General features: G+C 46.1%; 1 protein-coding gene across 4 annotated transcripts in view; it reads left to right on the forward strand.

Annotated features, from left to right (window-relative positions):
• The window catches only part of LOC142243464 (sodium channel protein type 5 subunit alpha-like), a 587,685-nt gene that overhangs the window by 133,009 nt on the left and 431,830 nt on the right, over positions 1–22,846 (forward strand). The window lies entirely within an intron of this gene.

Genomic DNA, 22,846 nt, shown 5'->3' on the forward strand with positions numbered 1-22,846 from the left:
AACATGACACAAATGTTGCGATGATCATTTTGACACCTGCCTGTTCATTCATTCAATTATTCATTATATTGATACTTATGGAAACATGAATTAACATGTCTGCCAATTATTTCAGCTGATTTGACATTGTGCGGGCAAAAAAAAAAGTAACAGTTCCAAGTTCCTGTATACATACATCATACAGGCATACATCAAATCTCAGCTAAAAAGAATGTGGCATTAATCCAATGTTATATTAACGTACGTTCCCTGATGAAGAGGTGAAACGCGCATCGGGACGATTGGGGGTCGCATGGGCAGACAGTATAAACTGGTTAGTACTTATTTGTATATCTAATAACAACTTTTTTGTTTACTATATAAACTAGCATGCCAATATTGAAGGGACCAGTGCTGATTAGGTTTGACTAGTGCTGCAGTGCAGACTATTGTATAGATGCATTTAACTAGCTGACTACCATCTGTATTGTAGGTCTTTCCATCAGTTTACCCATATATTGGGTTATATATAGTATTATCCCTAAACTTTGTTGCTAGGTTTACAAAACAGTAAATGAACTACTATATTTATGTTCTGCCTTATTTCTGTCTCCCCATACTGTGAACTGCTTGCTTGATTTTTTATTATGGTTTTAAATGAATTTTTGAATAAAAATAAAATGAATTATTTTAATATAACATTGGATTAATTTCACATTCTTTTTCGCTGAGATTTGAGTATAGAAGAGTGGTTTTCCATTATATGGGCTATATAGGTCTTGTCTAGTGACTAATGGATTTATCATACAGGCATACATGCATATCATAAAGGACATGGATGTGTATACATTTGCACTGTTTTGGAAATTATCTCTAAGGGAAAATATTTTGAGTAGGAAAACGATAACGATCCTTTGCAATCTGATGAATATTATTTAATTTCACCATAATATTTTCCGAACCCTTTTTTGTCACTATGTATCAACTGTGTCCTGTGTCACTCAGGTAGTGCCAGTCATAGATGTGCTGACACAGAAAATGGTTGTCTACATTGAGCACAAGGATGAGAGTGGATCTGCTCTATCCTAACCCACTGCTGAGAGTGAATCTGCCATACCCTAACCCATTGCTGAGAGTGGATGTTCCATACCCTAACCCACTGGTGAGAGTGGATCTGCCATACCCTAACCCACTGGTGAGAGTGGATCTGCCATACCCTAACCCACTGCTGGGAGTGGATCTGCCGTACCCTAACCCACTATTAAGAGTGGATCTGCCATACCCTAACCTACTGCTGAGAGTGGATCTGCCATACCCTAACCGACTGCTGAGAGTGCATCTGCCATACCCTAACCCACTGCTGAGAGTGCATCTGCCATACCCTAACCCACTGCTGAGAGTGGATCTGCCATACCCTAACCCATTGCTGAGAGTGAATCTGCCATACCCTAACCTATTGCTGAGAGTGGATGTGCCATACCCTAACCCACTGTTGAGAGTGGATCTGTCGTTCTCTTACCCACTGCTGAGAGTGGATCTGCCATACCTTAACCCACTGCTGAGAGTGAATCTGTCATACCCTAACAAACTACTGAAAGTGGATCTGGCATACCCTAACCCCCTGCTGAGAGTGGCTCTGCCATACCCTAACCCACTGCTGAGAGTGAATCTGTCATACCCTAACAAACTACTGAGAGTGGATCTGCCATACCCTAACCCACTGCTGAGAGTGGATCTGCCATACCCTAACCCACTGCTGAGAGTGAATCTGTCATACCCTAACAAACTACTGAAAGTGGATCTGCCATACCCTAACCCACTGCTGAAAGTAGATCTGTCATACCCTAACCCCCTGCTGAGAGTGGCTCTGCCATACCCTAACCCACTGCTGAGAGTGGATCTGCCATTCCCTAACCCACTGCTGAAAGTAGATCTGTCATACCCTAACCCACTGCTGAAAGTGGCTCTGCCATACCCTAACCCACTGCTGAGAGTGGATCTGCCATACCCTAACCCACTGCTGAGAGTGGATCTTCCATATCCTAACCCACTACTGAGAGTGCATCTGCCATACCCTAACCCACTGCTGAGAGTGGCTCTGCCATACCCTAACCCACTGCTGAGTGGCTCTGCCATACCCTAACCCACTGCTGAGAGTGGATCTGCCATACCCTAACCCACTGCTGAGGGTTGATCTGCCATACCCTAACCCTCTGCTGAGAGTGGATCTGCCATACCCTAGCCCACTGCTGAGAGTAGATCTGCCACACCCTAACCCACTGCTGAGAGTGGATCTGCCATACCCTAACCCACCGCTGATATTTTTTGATAGAGACATTTGTGGAAAAGGTATATTAGTAAGTACAGATCTATCTGTAACAATTTTTGATGTGGACATCTCTTTTAAATAACCTTTGCTACTTATAAAAGCCCATAACAGCTCGACATCATAATTTTACAGAAACCAGAAAAAAATGAGTACAAAAATATTGCGTAGCTTTGACCACAAAAGTAAGTTCTTCTCCAAAAGGAGACCTTGCGTCACATTCTCCATTACAAAGCTTCATAGTTAAGTCTTTGCAAATGATCAAGTCGAACTAATGAAGTTGACAATCAGTACCCTGCACTTCCTAAGGCTGTTGTTCCTAATGTTTCCGCTCACAGGCCTATATTTACATTCTGTAACTTTGTCAGGGTTCCAGACGATAGGTGAAATAGAGGAACATTATATTCTGCTGTGGTGAAGTCCCTCCGTCTTGGCAGAACTCCCGTGATAATAAAAATAAAACACCAGAAATATACCAGTGTGCTCTTCCTGGGATCTCTGACATGACAATAATAGTTGTCATCCGGCCATTCTGAAAATTCTTGTTAATTGCCTCCCAGGAAGTCTTACCTTTGTCATCAGTGGCTGTCTCTGGTCTCTGTAAACGAACTAAAAATAAACCAAGGTCTTGACAGATTTTGGTTATGAGATGTCCATCTGAAAAGAAAATGTCCCCGTGAAATGTCACTTCCCTTTTTATTTGTTGACAAGATTTTTCTATATCTGCATAGACAATGGAAGGGTTTGATTTTTGTATGATGTGTTATTTTTAGTGATGAGCGAGTACTAAAAAGCTCGGGTGCTCGAAGCTCGGGCCGAGCCTCCCAAGATACTCGTGTACTCGGCCCGAGCAACGAGCCCAATGTTATCCTATGGGAGACCCGAGTATTTTTGTGAAATGACCTCCCGGCAGCATGGAGAAACCCTAAAAATGTCACAAAAGTCTCAGAAGAGTGCTCAAATGACATGGCAACAGCATGGGGAAGACCCCTTGAAGCATTTATCACTCAAAAGTCACAGCTGTGAACAATTTTGTCCGCGTTTTACGCCATTTTTACGGACTCACCAGAAAACCTTCCAAAATGACCCCAAAATGATTTTTCATGGCGGAAATGTTAAGGGCACATAGCCAATAGTGAGATAGAGCTGGTGTATGTTACTTTTTGAGATCAATACATGAAAGATTTTACGTGAAAACATTGTGTGGCACTCCGATGTCCCTGAGAAGAGACGTACATGAAGGCCTCTTGAGTCTAATGTGCCCATTTTGAGGAAGTGAGTCTTTGTAGTATTTTCCTTTGCCAGGGCAGTCCTAAATTGTGAGGTTCACCAATGCCCCTGCATACAGACGTGCATGAGGGCCTCAAAACATTAAGTGTCCATTGTCAGGAAGTGGGTGTATTATAGTATAGCCCTTAGGCAGGGCAGCCAAAAATTGGGAGGCTCCACATTGTCCCTGGGTAGAGACGTGCATGATGGCCTTTAAACCTGAAGTGCCCATTGTAAGGAAGTGGGTCTATTTCAGTATAGCCCTTTGCCAGGGCAGCCAAAAATTGGGAGGCTCCACATTGTCCCTGGGTAGAGACGTGCATGATGGCCTTTAAACCTGAAGTGCCCATTGTAACGAAGTGGGTCTATTTCAGTATAGCCCTTTGCCAGGGCAGCCAAAAATTGGGAGGCTCCACATTGTCCCTGGGTAGAGACGTGCATGAGGGCCTCAAAACATTAAGTGTCCATTTTAAGGAAGTGGGTGTATTTCAGTATAGCCCTTAGGCAGGGCAGCCAAAAATTGGGAGGCTCCACATTGTCCCTGGATAGAGACGTGCATGATGGCCTTTAAACCTGAAGTGCCCATTGTAAGGAAGTGGGTCTATTTCAGTATAGCCCTTTGCCAGGGCAGCCAAAAATTGGGAGGCTCCACATTGTCCCTGGGTAGAGACGTGCATGAGGGCCTCAAAACATTAAGTGTCCATTGTCAGGAAGTGGGTGTATTATAGTATAGCCCTTAGGCAGGGCAGCCAAAAATTGGGAGGCTCCACATTGTCCCTGGGTAGAGACGTGCATGATGGCCTTTAAACCTGAAGTGCCCATTGTAAGGAAGTGGGTCTATTTCAGTATAGCCCTTTGCCAGGGCAGCCAAAAATTGGGAGGCTCCACATTGTCCCTGGGTAGAGACGTGCATGAGGGCCTCAAAACATTAAGTGTCCATTTTAAGGAAGTGGGTGTATTTCAGTATAGCCCTTAGGCAGGGCAGCCAAAAATTGGGAGGCTCCACATTGTCCCTGGGTAGAGACGTGCATGATGGCCTTTAAACCTGAAGTGCCCATTGTAAGGAAGTGGGTCTATTTCAGTATAGCCCTTTGCCAGGGCAGCCAAAAATTGGGAGGCTCCACATTGTCCCTGGGTAGAGACGTGCATGAGGGCCTCAAAACATTAAGTGTCCATTTTAAGGAAGTGGGTGTATTATAGTATAGCCCTTAGGCAGGGCAGCCAAAAATTGGGAGGCTACACGTTGTCCCTGGGTAGAGACGTGCATGAGGGCCTCAAAACATTAAGTGTCCATTGTCAGGAAGTGGGTGTATTATAGTATAGCCCTTAGGCAGGGCAGCCAAAAATTGGGAGGCTCCACATTGTCCCTGGGTAGAGACGTGCATGATGGCCTTTAAACCTGAAGTGCCCATTGTAAGGAAGTGGGTCTATTTCAGTATAGCCCTTTGCCAGGGCAGCCAAAAATTGGGAGGCTCCACATTGTCCCTGGGTAGAGACGTGCATGAGGGCCTCAAAACATTAAGTGTCCATTTTAAGGAAGTGGGTGTATTTCAGTATAGCCCTTAGGCAGGGCAGCCAAAAATTGGGAGGCTCCACATTGTCCCTGGGTAGAGACGTGCATGATGGCCTTTAAACCTGAAGTGCCCATTGTAAGGAAGTGGGTCTATTTCAGTATAGCCCTTTGCCAGGGCAGCCAAAAATTGGGAGGCTCCACATTGTCCCTGGGTAGAGACGTGCATGAGGGCCTCAAAACATTAAGTGTCCATTTTAAGGAAGTGGGTGTATTATAGTATAGCCCTTAGGCAGGGCAGCCAAAAATTGGGAGGCTACACGTTGTCCCTGGGTAGAGACGTGCATGAGGGCCTCAAAACATTGTTCCCATTGCAAAGGAGCGGGTCTCCTGTCGTTGTAATGTCCATTCTGCAAAGAATGGGCGAAAAAATTTACCACTGGGGGTATACCTGAAACAAAGACCTAACTATTGTAACGGTCATCATGATGGCGCATGAGGAGAAGGAGGAGCAGTCCAGCGATTATCCAAAGTCGAGAAGTGTACCCATGGGTGAGTGGAGGTACATGGCAAACTTTAAATTCCGCTCTCATTTGCTGGTGGTGTGGTGAAGTCTGGCCCAATCCAACCCTTGTTCATCTTTATCAGAGTCAGCCTGTCAGCATTTTCAGTTGACAGGCGGGTGCGTTTATCTGTAATGATTCCACCTGCGGCACTAAAAACACGCTCTGACAAAACGCTAGCAGCAGGGCAGGCCAGGACTTCCAAGGCGTAGAGAGCCAATTCATGCCACGTGTCCAGCTTGGATACCCAATAATTGTAAGGCACAGAGGAATGTCGGAGTACAGTTGTTCGATCTGCAAGGTACTCCTTCAGCATCTGGGCAAACTTAGGATTTCTTGTGGCACTACCCCGCACCTCAGGGGCTGTGGTACGTGAGGGGCTGAGAAAACTGTCCCACATCTTAAAGACTGTTCCCCTACCTCTGGCGGATTGGACTTGTGCCTCTCTCGGCTGTACGCCTCGGTTGTCCACTGATTCCTGACCTATGCCGCTAGCGTTTTGTGAGGGGAATGCTTTGCCTACTTCCGTGAGTATGGCCTTCCGAAACTGCTGCATTTTGGTTGACCTCTCCTCCACGGGAATAAGAGACAAAAAGTTCTCCTTGTAGCGTGGGTCTAACAGTGTTACCAACCAGTAATGATTGTCGGCCAAGATGTTCTTAACGCGAGGGTCACGAGACAGGCAGCTTACCATAAAGTCAGCCATGTGCGCCAGACTCTTAACAGCCAGGACTTCAGTAGCCTGACCAACAAGATGACTGAACATGCTGTCCTCCTCCTCCTCCTCCTCCTCCTCCTCCTCCTCATCTACCCTGTCCTCTGGCCAGCCACGCTGAATCGAGGATATGACTGGTGTGCATGTCATATCCTCAATTTGGCCGGAGAGTTGCTCCATGTCTTCATCCTCCTCCTCGTCATAGTCCTCCACTGCACGTTGTGATGAGACGAGGCTGGGCTGTGTGTTATCACCCACACCCACTACTGTTTCTTGCTGCAACTCATCGCGCTCCGCCTGCAATGCATCATGTTTGTTTTTCAGCAGGGACCGTTTTAGAAGGCAGAGTAGCGGTATGGTGACGCTAATAATGGCGTCATCACCACTCACCATCTTGGTGGAGTCCTCAAAGTTTTGGAGGATGGTACATAGGTCTGACATCCATCTCCACTCCTCAGGTGTTATGTGTGGAGTTTGACCCATTTCCCGACGGCTTAGGTGATGCAGGTACTCAACAACTGCCCTCTTCTGCTCACATATCCTGACCAACATGTGCAGAGTTGAATTCCAACGCGTGGGGACATCACACACCAGTCTGTGAGCCGGAAGATGCAAACGGCGCTGAAAGCCGGCAAGGCCGGCTGAAGCAGTAGGTGACTTTCGAAAATGTGCAGACAGGCGGCGAACTTTTACCAGCAGATCAGACAGCTCTGGGTATGACTTTATAAACCGCTGAACCACGAGGTTGAGCACATGGGCCACGCATGGAACATGTGTCAGCTGGCCTCGCCTCAAAGCCGCCACCAGGTTCCGGCCATTGTCACAAACGACCTTTCCTGGCTTTAGGTTCAGAGGTGTGAGCCAGTGATCTGCCTGCTGTTTCAGAGCTGTCCACAGCTCTTCTGCATTGTGGGGTTTGTCACCTATGCAGATTAGCTTCAGCACAGCCTGTTGCCGCTTCGCCGAGGCAGTGCTGCAGTGCTTCCAGCTTGTGACTGGTGTGGAGGGCACAGTGGATGAGGATGCGCAGGAGGAGGAGGAGGCTGAAGAGCATGACATTCCGGAGCTGTAGAGTGTGGGTGAAACACTGACTGAGGTAGGGCCTGCAAACCTTGGTGTGGGAAGGACGTGTTGCGTCCCTCGCTCAGACTGGGTCCCAGCTTCCACAATATTAACCCAGTGTGCCGTCAACGAGATGTAGCGGCCTTGCCCACAAGCACTTGTCCACGTGTCTGTGGTTAGGTGGACCTTGGGTGAAACAGCGTTGTTCAGGGCACGTGTGATGTTTTGTGACACGTGGTTATGCAACGCGGGGACGGCACACCGGGAGAAATAGTGGCGGCTGGGGACCGAGTAACGTGGGACAGCTGCCGCCATCAGGTCACGGAATGCTTCTGTCTCCACCAGCCTAAAAGGCAACATTTCCAGCGCAAGCAGTCGCGAAATGTTAGCATTTAGAACTGTGGCATGTGGGGTGTTGGCAGTGTATTTGCGCCTGCGTTCAAAGGTTTGCTGAATGGATAACTGAACGCTGCGCTGGGACAAGGACGTGCTTGATGATGGTGTTCTTTCTGCGTAGGCAACTGTAGGTGCAGGAGTGGAGGAGGCTTGTTCGCAGGCAGCATGGACAGAGGATTGGCTCGCATGCACAACCAGCGAAGACGTAGCAGTGACATCAGCAAGCACTGCTCCTCGACTCTGTTGTACTTCCCACAAAGTCGGGTGCTTGGCTGACATGTGCCTGATCATGCTGGTGGTGGTCAGGCTGCTAGTTTTGGTACCCCTGCTGATGCTGGCACGGCAGGTGTTGCAAATGGCCTTTTTTGAATCATCTGGATCCAACTTAAAAAACTGCCAGACTCGTGAAGACCTAACATTTGGACAGGCACCTTGTGTCGTCGTGTTGTTCCGGGGAACGGTTGCCTGACTTCTGCCTGGGGCCACCACCCTGCTTCTTACTGCCTGTTGTGATGCTACGCCTCCCTCCCCCTGTGCACTGCTGTCCTCGCTCTGCATATCCTCCTGCCAGGTTGGGTCAGTTACTGGATCATCCACCACGTCGTCTTCCTCTTCCGCACCCTGCTCCTCCTCCTGACTTGCTGACAATTGTGTCTCATCATCGTCCACCACTTGTTGAGACACGTTGCCAACTTCGTGAGAACGTGGCTGCTCAAATATTTGGCCATCTGTACAGACGATCTCCTCATGACCCACTTCAATATGAGCTGGCGAGAGGCCAGAATGTGTGAATGGAAACGTGAACAGCTCTTCCGAGTGTCCAAGTGTGGGATCATTAATGTCCGAGGAGGACGTGTACTCAGCCTGGTGGTAGGAAGGAGGATCAGGTTCAGAAATGTGCGGTGCAGTATCACGGCTACTGACACTTGACCGTGTGGAAGACAGAGTGTTTGTGGTGGTGCCAATCTGACTGGAAGCATTATCCGCTATCCAACTAACAACCTGTTGACACTGGTCTTGGTTCAAGAGCGGTGTACTGCTGCGGTCCCCAAGAATTTGGGACAGGACGTGCGAGCGACTAGATGTGGCCCTTTGTTGTGGCGAAATTAGAGCTTGCCCACGACCTCGGCCTCTGCCTGCACCACCATCACGTCCACTTCCTTGTTCCTTGCCAATGCCCTTGCGCATTTTGCAATGCTGTGCACTGCTGACGTGTATATTCACTACTTGTGCGTTATATCAAAGTTTCTGGAAATTGCACACAAGTGCACCTGTACGCTGCCACCGACAGGCACACACGTGCGGTTTTAAAAACCAAGCACGGACGCAATAATAACCTAACACAGGTTTTAGGAGCAAAAATTAAGAACTCTGACACTATCAGCCACTGCTGACTGACGTGTATTATACACTACACTTGTGCGTTATATAATAGTTTGGTAAACGCACACCAGTGCACCTGTACGCTGCCACCAACAGGCACACACGTGCGGTTTTAAAAACCAAGCACGGACGCAATAATAACCTAACACAGGTTTTAGGAGCAAAAATTAAGAACTCTGACACTATCAGCCACTGCTGACTGACGTGTATTATACACTACACTTGTGCGTTATATAATAGTTTGGTAAACGCACACCAGTGCACCTGTACGCTGCCACCAACAGGCACACACGTGCGGTTTTAAAAACCAAGCACGGACGCAATAATAACCTAACACAGGTTTTAGGAGCAAAAATTAAGAACTCTGACACTATCAGCCACTGCTGACTGACGTGTATTATACACTACACTTGTGCGTTATATAATAGTTTGGTAAACGCACACCAGTGCACCTGTACGCTGCCACCAACAGGCACACACGTGCGGTTTTAAAAACCAAGCACGGACGCAATAATAACCTAACACAGGTTTTAGGAGCAAAAATTAAGAACTCTGACACTATCAGCCACTGCTGACTGACGTGTATTATACACTACACTTGTGCGTTATATAATAGTTTGGTAAACGCACACCAGTGCACCTGTACGCTGCCACCAACAGGCACACACGTGCGGTTTTAAAAACCAAGCACGGACGCAATAATAACCTAACACAGGTTTTAGGAGCAAAAATTAAGAACTCTGACACTATCAGCCACTGCTGACTGACGTGTATTATACACTACACTTGTGCGTTATATAATAGTTTGGTAAACGCACACCAGTGCACCTGTACGCTGCCACCAACAGGCACACACGTGCGGTTTTAAAAACCAAGCACGGACGCAATAATAACCTAACACAGGTTTTAGGAGCAAAAATTAAGAACTCTGACACTATCAGCCACTGCTGACTGACGTGTATTATACACTACACTTGTGCGTTATATAATAGTTTGGTAAACGCACACCAGTGCACCTGTACGCTGCCACCAACAGGCACACACGTGCGGTTTTAAAAACCAAGCACGGACGCAATAATAACCTAACACAGGTTTTAGGAGCAAAAATTAAGAACTCTGACACTATCAGCCACTGCTGACTGACGTGTATTATACACTACACTTGTGCGTTATATAATAGTTTGGTAAACGCACACCAGTGCACCTGTACGCTGCCACCAACAGGCACACACGTGCGGTTTTAAAAACCAAGCACGGACGCAATAATAACCTACTAACAGGTTTTTTTGGGGAGCGACAATTACAGTACAGACAAGTCAGACACTATCTGGACTGTTTTACACTGTGTACACCAGCCCCAGATATGAAGGCTGGTATACGGTCACCACTACCCTGCCTGCCTGCCTGCCTGTATACTGCTACAATAGTCCTGACAAGGACTCTTTTGGTCACTAGCCTGTATTCAGACCTGGCTATACCCTGCCTGTATATAGCAACAATAGTCCTGAGAAGGACTCTGCTACTGTACTCCGACCTGGCTATACCCTGCCTGCCTGTATACAACTAGAATAGTCCTGAGAAGGACTTTTGGTCACACTGTTTGCAGCCCTGCAACTGAAAAAGCTATAAAGGGCCGCAAAGCTTTCCCTGAATCAGCGACACTCTCCCTACACTCACTGTCAGAATAGTTGTGAGCAGAGCACAGCGCGCCCGCCGATATAAAGGCTCGGTGACGCTGTGCAGGCCGGCCAATCACTGCAATTCCACAACTAACAGGGCTGTGGCATTGCAGTGGTCTGCCAGCCAATCCCTGCATGAGGGCTGGCTCTCAAAAGAGCGCCAACATGCAGAAATGAAGACCACGAGTAAAGCACGAGTATCGCGAGATTACTCGGTCCCCGCCGAGCAGCCCGAGTACAGTGATACTCGTGCGAGTACCGAGTAGTGACAAGCATGCTCGCTCATCACTAGTTATTTTCATATGTTTTGAATTTTTAAGTGTTTTTAATCTTGTCTTTTTTAGTTTGCTATATCTCTAACAAAGTATTTTTCTGGTTGGTCCCATTTAAAGAGGACTAGCCACCAGGATTTTCCTATATAAACTAAAGCCAGTGCTATACTGGTGCTATCATGCTGATTCTAAACATACATTTAGTTGTGAGATCGGATGAATAGTTTCTGAAATACAGTCAAGTAAAGTTTGCAAAATTCACTGTTACTTGATTGAAAGATACTGTAAAGTATCTAATAGGTGGGTCAGGTTTGCTAGTTATACCTGCCCCTGTCTGCTGCCTGTCCTTTCTCCCCCTGTCTATGTTATTACAGGGGGAGGAAGGACAGGGGGAGGAAGGACAGACAGACAGGAGCGGGAATAACTAGCAAAACCCAACTTCCTGTTAGATATAGCCTTCCCTCCCTGATGAAGCTGTAACCACAAGGGTATCTATATAATGGCGAAACGTGCGTTGGATGGTTTGGGGGCTAATCTGAATGGGGATCCCCTTTCTTGAGACATTTAGCAATTTTTGCACATAGCACTTTTTTGCTTCCAGTAACCTGTTTACTGCTTATTGCCATATTTCTACCCTATAGGCAATATTACTATCTTTGTTGATATATGTCTATTACCGTCTTCTAGGTTTTCACATACCCCAACTTTCAGCAAGATGTAATATTTCATGTTTCCACTGTTTTTGTGAGTGTTATACATGATGTATCAATGTATGACATATTCCACATGAGACAGTTACTATTGGTTCAGGTTATATGTACTTTATACGCAGCTGTTTTTCTGTCCTTGCTTAAGGGTCATTTTTCCCCTCTCTATGGTGGTTTTAATGGTTTTATCCTAATGGCCATTTCTTTCTTTTGTGTGTCTTGTGCATTTGTACATTTATAAACATTTTTATATTTTTCACAACTGATTACTCTGGCTCTCCTGTTTTTGACTACTGTTAGATATTCTGCAGCACCTATCAATCAAGTAAGTGCATTTCACAAACTTTACTTGCCTGTATTTCAGAAACTATACATCTGATCTCACTACTACAGGTATGTTTAGAATCAGAATCCTAGCGCGAATATAACACTGGATTTAGTTTATATAGGAAAATCCTGGTGGTTGGTCCTCTTTAACCATGCACACTTTTTTTCTTCTCCATTATTCACTGTTTTTTGGTGTATAAAGGAGATCCCCACATTTTTTGGTGGTGTCCTCCATTATTTGTACTATTATTTTCTTATATACAGTTAGGTCCAGAAATATTTGGACAGTGACACAATTTTCGCGAGTTGGGCTCTGCATGCCACCACATTGGATTTGAAATGAAACCTCTGCCTTAAGTCTGGAACCCATGGACATCACCAAACGCTGGGTTTCCTCCTTCTTAATGCTTTGCCAGGCCTTTACAGCCGCAGCCTTCAATTCTTGCTTGTTTGTGGGTCTTTCCGTCTTAAGTCTGGATTTGAGCAAGTGAAATGCATGCTCAATTGGGTTAAGATCTGGTGATGGACTTGGCCATTGCAGAATGTTCCACTTTTTTGCACTCATGAACTCCTGGGTAGCTTTGGCTGTATGCTTGGGGTCATTGTCCATCTGTACTATGAAGCGCCGTCCGATCAACTTTGCGGCATTTGGCTGAATCTGGGCTGAAAGTATATCCCTGTACACTTCAGAATTCATCCGGCTACTCTTGTCTGCTGTTATGTCATCAATAAACACAAGTGACCCAGTGCCATTGAAAGCCATGCATGCCCATGCCATCACGTTGCCTCCACCATGTTTTACAGAGGATGTGGTGTGCCTTGGATCATGTGCCGTTCCCTTTCTTCTCCAAACTTTTTTCTTCCCATCATTCTGGTACAGGTTGATCTTTGTCTCATCTGTCCATAGAATACTTTTCCAGAACTGAGCTGGCTTCATGAGGTGTTTTTCAGCAAATTTAACTCTGGCCTGTCTATTTTTGGAATTGATGAATGGTTTGCATCTAGATGTGAACCCTTTGTATTTACTTTCATGGAGTCTTCTCTTTACTGTTGACTTAGAGACAGATACACCTACTTCACTGAGAGTGTTCTGGACTTCAGTTGATGTTGTGAACGGGTTCTTCTTCACCAAAGAAAGTATGCGGCGATCATCCACCACTGTTGTTATCCGTGGACGCCCAGGCCTTTTTGAGTTCCCAAGCTCACCAGTCAATTCCTTTTTTCTCAGAATGTACCCGACTGTTGATTTTGCTACTCCAAGCATGTCTGCTATCTATCTGATGGATTTTTTCTTTTTTTTCAGCCTCAGGATGTTCTGCTTCACCTCAATTGAGAGTTCCTTAGACCGCATGTTGTCTGGTCACAGCAACAGCTTCCAAATGCAAAACCACACACCTGTAATCAACCCCAGACCTTTTAACTACTTCATTGATTACAGGTTAACGAGGGAGATGCCTTCAGAGTTAATTGCAGCCTTTAGAGTCCCTTGTCCAATTACTTTTGGTCCCTTGAAAAAGAGGAGGCTATGCATTACAGAGCTATGATTCCTAAACCCTTTCTCCGATTTGGATGTGAAAACTCTCATATTGCAGCTGGGAGTGTGCACTTTCAGCCCATATTATATATATAATTGTATTTCTGAACATGTTTTTGTAAACAGCTAAAATAACAAAACTTGTGTCACTGTCCAAATATTTCTGGCCCTGACTGTATTATTGTATCTAATGTTGTCTCCTTGATATTGTTTGTTGGCTTGTATATCTGGGGTCCTGAACACGTTTACTATGAGAGGAGCATAGGTAGTATTTTTCCAATCATGTTTGAACAGTAAGCTTAGCCGTAAGAATCGGTATGTTTGAAATGCGTTGGCACTAGAGCTGGTCGAACTTGCAAAAAAATGGGACCGGAGGGTCCCTGCTAAATTTAATAAATAACCCGATCCGCCCTGGAATCCGGTACCCATATAAGTCTATGGGGACCAGAATCCAGAGATTAAAATGTTGGTGGATGGGATAGGGGGGCAGGAGCGCATGCGGTGTACTCACCGAGGCTGTGTCATGGCGCCACACTCCTTCCGGGTCACGGTTTCCCTTCCGGAGCCGACAATTGAATATTCACTGCTTTTCCCGCCCACCGGCGTGGTGCAGTTAGATTGTTTGGTCGCCACAAAAATGCAGCTGAAAAAAAGCAACGTGCGCACTACATATCTGAAATCTCAGACTTTGGTGGGGAAAGAAAATATATATATACAGTATATATAGAAAAAATAGCCAATACCGTATATGAAATATATAAGGTTATTGATTAATAAAGTATGCACCACCCCCCTTACGAAGGCTACACAAAGAAACGTGTAGGGTCTTGGTGTCGGCACAGCAGCAGTGGGACATGACCTCAGGTAAACACTTGTGACTGGATACTTACCATCTAAATATATTATTGTGCTCTGCCTGGTTTCTGCATGTTGCCATATCTACCCCTTTGATCATCATATACCTTGTTAGGCAACACATTGTGATCTGCATCTACCGTATTTTTCGCTTTATAAGACGCACTTTTGTTCCCCCAAATTTTGGGGGAAAGTAGGGGGTGCGTCTTATAATCCGAATATACGGGGGGGGGGTGTATATATATATATATATATACACCCACTACAGAGTCCAGGGGAGGTGCGGGCAGCTCTGGAGCTCTGCTGGGGGACTTATGAAAGCTGGGAGCAGCAGACTTTGATCTCCTGCACCCGCTCATATAATATGCACAGCTGCTGTCCACCACCATGGTGCTGAAAGTGCACCGCGGCGATAGGCTGGGGCAGCAGTGTATATTATATCTGCCTGCCCCTTCTTTGATTGCACATGCCCCCTCCCCCGTGTTAGCTATGTCCCCTATGCTGCTGCAAACAGTAAAATAATAAACTTTTTACTCACCTCCTCCAGCGTGTCTGCCAGGCCTCCCTCCTGCTGCTGTGATAAGGCACAAGAGATTTCACTCTGCCGTGCCGATCACATGACCGGCCGAGAACCAGGAAATGCAGGAGGCCGGAGATCAACCCCGAGGAGGGGACACAGACAGGACAATGCTGGAGAAGGTAAGGAAAGTTTATTTTCCTAAAAGCAGCAGCATGGGGCGATATATAACACAGGGAGCTGTGTGCCAGCAATAGTGGGCCATGTGCCAGCAATAGTGGGCCATGTGCCGCTACATGGGGCCGTGTGCCGCCACATGGGGCCATGTGCCAGCAATAGTGGGCCGTGTGCCGCCACATGGGGCCATGTGCCAGCAATAGTGGGCCGTGTGCCGCCACATGGGGCCGTGTGCCGCCACATGGGGCCGTGTGCCGCCACATGGGGCCGTGTGCCGCCACATGGGGCCATGTGCCAGCAATAGTGGGCTGTGTGCAGCCACATGGGGCCATGTGCCGCCACATGGGGCCATGTGCCAGCAATAGTGGGCTGTGTGCAGCCACATGGGGCAGTGTGCCACCACATGGGGCCATGTGCCGCCACATGGGGCCATGTGCCAGCAATAGTGGGCTGTGTGCAGCCACATGGGGCCGTGTGCCGCCACATGGGGCCATGTGCCAGCAATAGTGGGCTGTGTGCAGCCACATGGGGCCATGTGCCGCCACATGGGGCCATGTGCCAGCAATAGTGGGCTGTGTGCAGCCACATGGGGCAGTGTGCCACCACATGGGGCCATGTGCCGCCACATGGGGCCATGTGCCAGCAATAGTGGGCTGTGTGCAGCCACATGGGGCCGTGTGCCGCCACATGGGGCCGTGTGCCGCCACATGGGGCCGGGTGCCGCCACATGGGGCCGGGTGCCGCCACATGGGGCCGGGTGCCGCCACATGGGGCCGGGTGCCGCCACATGGGGCCGGGTGCCGCCACATGGGGCCGGGTGCCGCCACATGGGGCCATGTGCCAGCAATAGTGGGCTGTGTGCAGCCACATGGGGCCGTGTGCCGCCACATGGGGCCATGTGCCAGCAATAGTGGGCTGTGTGCAGCCACATGGGGCCGTGTGCAGCCACATGGGGCCATGTGCAGCCACATGGGGCCGTGTGCAGCCACATGGGGCCGTGTGCAGCCACATGGGGCCATGTGCCAGCAATAGTGGGCCGTGTGCAGCCACATGAGGCCATGTGCCAGCAATAGTGGGCCATGTGCCGCCACATGGGGCCGTGTGCAGCCACATGGGGCCGTGTGCAGCCACATGGGGCCGTGTGCAGCCACATGGGGCCGTGTGCAGCCACATGGGGCCGTGTGCAGCCACATGGGGCCGTGTGCCGCCACATGGGGCCGTGTGCCGCCACATGGGGCCGTGTGCCGCCACATGGGGCCGTGTGCCGCCACAGTGGGCCGTGTGCCAGCCACAGTGGGCTGTGTGCCAGCCATAGAGGATGTGTGCCAGGCATAGGGGACATGTGGCATCACTGGGCCATATCCAGATTCAGAGGGCTAATTTTAGGATGGGGGGGGCTATGAGGGACATATACCCTATATCATTTGTCAGACGGACACTGGCATTATAAGACGGACCCCATTTATTAAAAAATTCTCTATTCCTTCACCAAATTTGGGGGTGCGTCTTATAATCAGGTGCGTCTTATAAAGCGAAAAATACGGTATATATTTTGGCCAACTTTTGTGCTCTGCCTATCCTTTCTGTAGTACATTTTATCTCTTCATTACAGTGTACCTCATCGACACAATATATACTGGTTGTATTTTATTATTGTGCACCTTATTGAGATTGTGCATACCCAATTTTGGGGACATTTTTCTATAGCTATATATACATATATGTAGTCTTCTACTAGGCAATGCTCCCACTAGCCTACTATATATGTGTGTGTATGTATATATATATATATATATAATATATATACATATTTCTTTGTGGTGCTGTTGTGAGATACCTTATTACTGTTCCTATTTGTCCCCCCGCTGTCCATGTGGTGCTTTCTTGCGCTTTTTTCATTACTCTCTACCTTGCCTATATTTTATTCTTTATTAATCAATAAACTTTATATATTTTATATTAGATATTGGCTATTTTTTCTATAGGTTATATATATATATATATATTATACACCCCATTGTGTCACAGTTTTGGTGTTAAACATTGTTACATGAATAGCCTGGTCAGAATCAAGATACAAGGACCAGGAGTAAATCTAGGAGAATACTAGGAAATTACTGGCAACTCCCAGCAGTATGATAGGATTTTAAATAGGATGTGGTGCTACCCCATTGGCCATAGCAAAAAGCTGTTGTGATGCTGGACAGTAGCTGATATCGCAGTCAGTCTCAGACGCTAGCTGTGATTGGCAACATCTAGGAAGGAGCAGTGAAGGTATGTGCCCACAGAGAAGACTGTGAAGAAAGGCCCGGTTGGTCTGCAATTAGAGATTTCACATACTCCAAAAGCAACAAATGTCAATATCTCTGTAATGGAATTACACAGTGCAAAACAGAAAAGAGCGTCAGAACTAGGGGGATTTGGGGATTTTTACATGGTATTTTAACTAGACATAAGCCACCTCCCTAGTGTTCGAGTTCGGTTTGGTTCGTCGAACGCTCGTTGAAAACTTTCGAACACAATTGAAAACAATGTCAGGCAAACACAAACACATACAAACATGCACCAACATGAACGCACACACATATATTATGCTCACCTTATCTTCCGTTCCATCGCCGGCCTCCTGGGACTTGCAGTTCGCCGATACAAGATGTGTATCGGGCAACCATCATGACCGATGCCGGAACTTCCGTTGACAGAGCGCTGACGTCAAAGGCAGAAGCCGCTTGCCTCTGTTTGGCCAGTGCGCCGCCTTTGAGTAGCGTCTGACAGAAGAAGTTCCTCCCTCGTCGCGATGGTTACCCGATACACGTAGTTCGCTGCTACAGGATGTGTATTGGGTAACCATTGCAATGAGAGAGGAACTTCCTCTCTAAGACGCTACTCAAAGGCAGCGTGCTGGCCAATCAGAGGCAAGCGGCTTCTGCCTTTGATGTCAGCGCTCTTGCAGCGGAAGTTCCGGCATCGGTCGCGATGGTTACCCGATACCCATCCTGTACCGGCGAACTGCAAGTCTCAGGAGGCCGGCGATGGAACGGAAGGTAAGGTGAGCATAATATGTGTGTGTGCGTGTATGTGTTTGTGTGTGTTTGTGCATGTGTGGAATGGCACAATAGGGGACCAGGATGGGACATTTAATAAGTTGTGGAAGGAATTGTCTGCATTGCAATGATTTCCTATGGGAAATCTTGCTTTGCTAAACGAGTAACTTGGTTAACAAGCACAGTCCCAGAACGGATTGTTCTCGTTAACCAAGGTTCCACTGTATTAACATTGAATGACAGTATTACTGTGAAAAGCCAGTTACCCTTTTGGTGATCGAACCGTTATCGAACATAACCTCGAACGACTCGAACATCGCTTAAAACAGGTCGAATTTGAGATTGGCGAACAGTTTGATTCGAACATCGCTCATCTCTAATTTTAACTCCGTTTTTTAAGCAAGGGACAAAATTTATCAAATGGGAGCTACATAGAGAGAAAAGAGGAGAAGACCTTCTTCCTGAAGGAACCAACAGTAAGAGGAAGGACGAAATGAAGAAGTAAAGCCAAGAAATTATATACTAGTGGTCAGAAATATAGGGAGAAAACTAAGAGAGAGAAATATTCTTAAGGCCAGTCATGTGAAGCATACTGAGTAGGAGTTGGTGATCTATGGTGTCAGATGCCGCACACAGTGCATGTTAGCTATTTCAAATTATATCATGTATTGATAAAATAACAATAGCACGCATTGACCTTTCATTATGTAAAGGCACTCTACATCCAGTGGGCTGTAAAATTGTATTAGTCTAATGCCATTTCCAATGTGGAATCAGATGTAATAAATCATTTACAGATTTTGATTTTGATACTAACAAGTTGTAATAATTATCCTCAACTCTTAGAAATGTTCACACTGCTATAATTCTACTTACATGTATTTACTTTATATGTATTTTTTTCATTTAATTAAATTAAAGCGGTTGTCTTCCTTAGAAAACTCTTCATATATCATGTTCTGAGCATGTGATTGTTTTGAAATGAGGATTTGCTTGATCATGATTATCATCTCTTGGCCAAAATGATAATTTGCCAATATGTAGAGTTGAGCGAATCCGAGGTATGGTGTTCAGGGTTTGTACCCAAACGGACTTTATAAAATAATTTCAGAGTTCAGCGTTCGGGTGCTTTACATATACAAACCACTCGCGTGAGCATCACTGTGTTCAGGTATGCTTGTTGACCTCCCCTTGAGAAAGCATCTATCGAAACGCACGTCGGGGCTGTGTTGTGGACATATATATGGGTGAGTGATGCACTGTATTATAGGCAGTAGTCAAGTCAGTGTGATTATGCTACTGATTGTATGCTACGCTGTACATTATGTTATACAAACTCAAACATGGCTTTGTGACATGAGCTATTGATTCAGCCTATATACTAATTGTCACTCTTAGATGGGGTTTCTGGTTTTCCTTTTTCTGGCCATTTGTATGTCTTTCCACTTGTTTTTTTTTGTATTCTCCTTACTGTGACCCTTTGACTTATTTGTTGTTATTGTGTATACATTGATTTAAACAAAAAAATCAATAGAACATTTTATTTTTATCTATCCCCTTTTTCTATGGTAGTTTATTTAGCTACTCCTGCCACATATGTTGTTGTTACGCTTGGTGGTTAGCCCAGTGTGAGACGCTTGCAGTGTTTGATCGGCTCGCACTGGGAGTAACAACAGCGTGATCAGATATAGTGTGCATCAAACAAAAAAAGGGTATAACCCTGCATTCCCTCCTCCAGAAATGATCTGTTTATGGCTGGCTGCATATGCCGCTGAGCTAAACTGCCTAATTAATGCCTTCTAATGGGATTCAGGTCAAGTTCAGGTCCCAAACTGAACTTTATCTAAAGTTTGGCTGAACAGAACTTTCATGGGTCCGCTCATCTCTACCGATTTGTCATTGATTGTGTTCTTTATCATCAGCACATCCTCTCAAGTGACCATTGTTTACAATGGAAATTTTATGAAAATGGAAGATAAACAATTATATGAGCGATAATTTGTTGGAAAACAATCATGATCATATCAGTATTTAAATGTAATCAGTGATATATGTGTTATCATCTTATAAGTCTATGTAATATTTATTGATACTTTTTTTGATATGACCGCACAAATTGGAAAAGAGCAGATACTGGTAAATCGTCACTTTCATAATACAGTATTTAGCACTCATACATACATAAAATATACAGGATTATGAGTATTGTATTATGCTTCTTCTTAACATTTCAATTTTGTGTTCTTGATTGTAGGTTGTATGTTCGTTAGGGATGATCGAATACCTCAAATATTCGGCACCACGAATATTTTCCGAATACCTTGCTGCTATTCAACTATTCAATGCGCAATGTAAGTCTATGGGACGCCCGAATACTACCGAATAGTTGTTATTCGGGTTTCCCATAGACTTACATTGCGCATCGAATGTTTGCAAATAGTTGAATAGCGGCGAGAAATTCGGAAAATATTCGCGAAGCCGAAAAATCGAAGTATTCGATCATCCCTATTCGTTATCTACTATATAAGATAATGAATGAAAAAATTATAAAGTTAGAATTTTTGCCACACAAAAAATATTTTCATCTTTCCCGTCTCAACCAGTTTTACAGCAAACTTCGGCTTTCACTGGCTAATTTGCTTTCCGCATTTCATTTATTACACATCCCAGCTGTTAACTGTTACTGAATATTCTAATGGAGAAAACCGATAGAAATTAATGAATGAGATCACAATCTGATATTGTTGACCAGTAAAATAAAGAAACTGGAAACTGTCCAGAAAGACTTTGCATCCTTAAATGAGCTCCTCGGGATGCAATGCACACAGAAAGAGAAATCAGAGCAGCGAGAATTTTCGTCTTAGATCATTGACTATATATGTATTTACAGTAGATATAAAAAGTCTACACACCTGATGTTAAAGGGAACCTGTCAGCAGAAATTTCGGCTAAAACCTAACAGATTCCCCCTCTGCAGCTCCTGGGCTGCATTCTAGAAAGGTCCCTGTTAGTATTGTGGCCCCTTTCTGACCAAAAAAAAGAGTTTATATAGAGGTACCTTTTTGGCTTCGGATTCTCTAAATGGGACACGGGGGCGGGCTGCCTGATGGCCGTTATTCTGCCCCCTGGTCCTGTATGCCGCCCCCATCGCTGATATCCATACTTCTGGACGCCGCCTACTGCTCCAGCCATCCCCCGCGCATGCCCAGTGCTCATCTCTCGTGGATGAGCACTGTGCCCAGTGTCACCGCTGGTGACGTGCACGCATGGTTTAGATTATGGGCGGTGCTGTGATGTTTATTAACAAGCAACCGCCCATAATCGCGGGACCGATGTTCACTACACAGAACACAATGTGTGAATGTTTGTTTTGGTTTTTTTTTTACTGTATTCGCCGGTAATCTTCTCTCCGCGTCTCCTCCTGATCGGTGTTGTTACTGCTCCGCGCTCTTCCCATCTATTTCCTGCCTCAGGGCAAGATGGGAAGGAGGTGAAGTGAGGTCAGCAGCAGCGCGCTTGCGCAGAAAGAAGCAGGCTGAGGGGGAAAGCGCGGTCCCGCGATTATGGGCGGTTGCTTGTTAATAAACATCACAGCACCGCCCATAATCTAAACCCTGCGTGCACGTCACTAGCGGTGACACTGGGCACAGTGCTCATCCACGAGAGATGAGCACTGGGCATGCGCGGGGATGGCTGGAGCAGTGGGCGGCGTCCAGAAGTATGGAAATCAGCGATGGGGGCGGCATACAGGACCAGGGGGCAGAATAACGGCCATCAGGCAGCCCGCCCCCGTGTCCCATTTAGAGAATCCGAAGCCAAAAAGGTACCTCTATATAAACTCTTTTTTTTGGTCAGAAAGGGGCCACAATACTAACAGGGACCTTTCTAGAATCCAGCCCAGGAGCTGCAGAGGGGGAATCTGTTAGGTTTTAGCCGAAATTTCTGCTGACAGGTTCCCTTTAAAATGACAGGTTTTTGTTATATAAAACATCAAGCCAAGAAGAGTAATTTCAGAACTTTTTCCACCTTTAGGCCCTGTGCGCACGCTGCATTTTTTCCCCCGCAGATTTTCCACGGTTTTGCTGCATGAATTGCTGCAGAAAATGTTCATAAATAAGGATGATCCAATATCACAAATATTCGGCTTCGCGAATATTCGACGAAAAGGTCGCTGCTATGCGAATATTCGATGCGCAATGTAAGTCTATGGGAAGCCCGAATAGTTGCTATTCGGCAACTATTCGGGTTTACCATAGACTTACATTGTGCATCGAATATTCGCAAATAGTCGAATAGCGGCGACCTATTCGTCGAATATGGGCGTATCATCCCTATTCATAACCTTTCTGCAGTCATTCCCTAGCAAAACCTATGGAAAAAAAAAATGCTGTGTGCACACTGCTTTTTTTTTCCCCTACAGGTTTTGCTGCAGAATTTCTGCAGCAAAAAGAATGAGCATGTCACTTCTTTTCTGCTAGTACCTGCGTTTTTTGCCATAGATAATAGTAAAAAAATCGCAGGGACCAACCAG

The sequence above is a fragment of the Anomaloglossus baeobatrachus genome, chromosome 6 (genome assembly GCF_048569485.1).
Source record: "Anomaloglossus baeobatrachus isolate aAnoBae1 chromosome 6, aAnoBae1.hap1, whole genome shotgun sequence".
NCBI lineage: Eukaryota > Metazoa > Chordata > Amphibia > Anura > Aromobatidae > Anomaloglossus > Anomaloglossus baeobatrachus.